The sequence below is a fragment of the Pteropus vampyrus genome, unplaced genomic scaffold (assembly GCF_000151845.1).
Source record: "Pteropus vampyrus isolate Shadow unplaced genomic scaffold, Pvam_2.0 Scaffold16, whole genome shotgun sequence".
Taxonomy (NCBI): domain Eukaryota; kingdom Metazoa; phylum Chordata; class Mammalia; order Chiroptera; family Pteropodidae; genus Pteropus; species Pteropus vampyrus.
This window is the reverse complement of record NW_011888797.1, coordinates 4,369,452-4,371,361: the sequence shown is the minus strand read 5'-3', so window position 1 is coordinate 4,371,361 and position 1,910 is coordinate 4,369,452.

Here is a 1,910-nt window from a genome sequence, read left to right as displayed (position 1 = left end):
TTAAACGGAAAGAAATAACAGATAAGCAATCACCAAAAATACTGAGCAAACACCAGATACTCTTTTATATGATAAGGTGACGTGGCCCTGTGGTTTCACGAAGCATTTTTACATAAAATAAGATTCTATTTGGGAAAGCAAAGTGAATGCCCCGTTCAACCAATAGGGGAAGCAAGGTTCACTCTATGCGGTTCAATGACTTATTTCGGGTCATAGAACCAGGAAGTGGAAAGGGGAATGTTTTGCATTTTACTCTGATATAGTTCTCATTGTTCAACAGAAAACACTTAAAGCCTCACATTGAGAGCTAGGTTGTGCCTAGGTAAGTTCCTAACTGGGCATGGTTCCATCTTTATGAAATTTCCAGCCATTTAAGGTTTGGAGCCAGAAATTAAGCTGGATTCCCTGACTCCACCAAACACCAGGATCCTCCAGAAAGTGAGTGATTAGATAGAGTTCTCCCAGTACCAAGCTGCCCGAGGAGGAGGGAGGAAAGGAATTGCAGGAAGAGGGAGATAGAGAAGAAATACCACTCGCCCATCAGAAAACAGATATGAAACTGCAAGCTGACTCTCGCCACCCCACCTCGAAGCTATCCCAGAAACAAATTTCTGTGTCTGGGAAATGAACCCAGTGACATCGGAATAAAGATAATCTACTTGTTTTTAGGAGTATTCAGAAGGCCTTTTTAAGGAGCAAAGTATCCATTTCCAATTAGTGAAGCTTAATAGTTTCTCTTTACTAGACAATTTCTTTAATGGTATCATTTCCCACCACACCTGTCCCAACACAGAGAAATAACTTGCTGTAAAAATAGAGCCCTAATCGAGCTTGAAGAAATAGCCAGAATATTTAAACCGTCAACTCACTTATACCATACCACCATTTTTTCTTTATAATAGATGAAAAAAATAATAACAAAATCCACTAAGGAGTCTTTTAAAATAATGGGATGCTGGGCCCACCTCTAGAGATTTGAATGAGTGAGTGGTCCAGGGGAGCCCCAGTATCTGATGCTGGTGGTACTGGTATTTTAAAGCACCCTCCCAGTAATTCTGATGATCAGTCAGCTTGAGAACCCCTGCAATACACTTACACAGATCATCCTAGAGCAAAGGCTGTCTGGATAGCATCCACCTCGATTTACGGGCCCACTACAAAGTACCGAGAACTGAGGGAGGCTTATCCCACAGAGTTATCATTCCATGGCATCCTCACAACATCTCCAAGCTTGGCACAGTTACACAAACTTACAGATAAGAAAACCAGGACTCGGTGAGCTATACTGATTTGCCCAGGAGGTTTGAATGTGCAAGCTTTCCCAAGAAAGCCGGCTCTGGGCTCCCTCAGTGCACAGAAACGTGAGAAAAGAGCCAGAGTGAGATCTAGGGCATAGAGACCAGAAATTATTTGAGAAGCTGGCACTGGTTCAAGGAATGTCTTCATTTAATTTCCTATGATTGATAAATATAACTGGGAAAGAAAAGCTACTGGAAACAGACACCCCAATTTTATAAGCTCCAAGAGACTCGCATTCCCGGGTGTAGGGAGGGTGGGTGCTAACTTCCTGTCTGGGATCTCACCATCAAGCAGGAACTAGGCCTAATGCGTTTACCCTCCAGCTCCACCAGCCACAGCCTGGGTGTCCCATTCAGCAGCCATGAGAGGGGATAAAGGCAGAAAATGCCCACCGGCAGGGAAACAGGACACAATTTGCCAGGCTGGAGAAGGGAGAGACCCACTGCAATCACGTAGCGGAGCAGACCCAAGTCGATTTTCCCTCAGTGTCCAAAACACCAAAGAATCACCCTGAGATTGATCCCCCAGGAGGCGAAGTAAAGAACTATGACACCCTGCGCCGGACATCTCCATCCAGGATGTCATCTCTGCCCAGGACATTCTGGGACAGA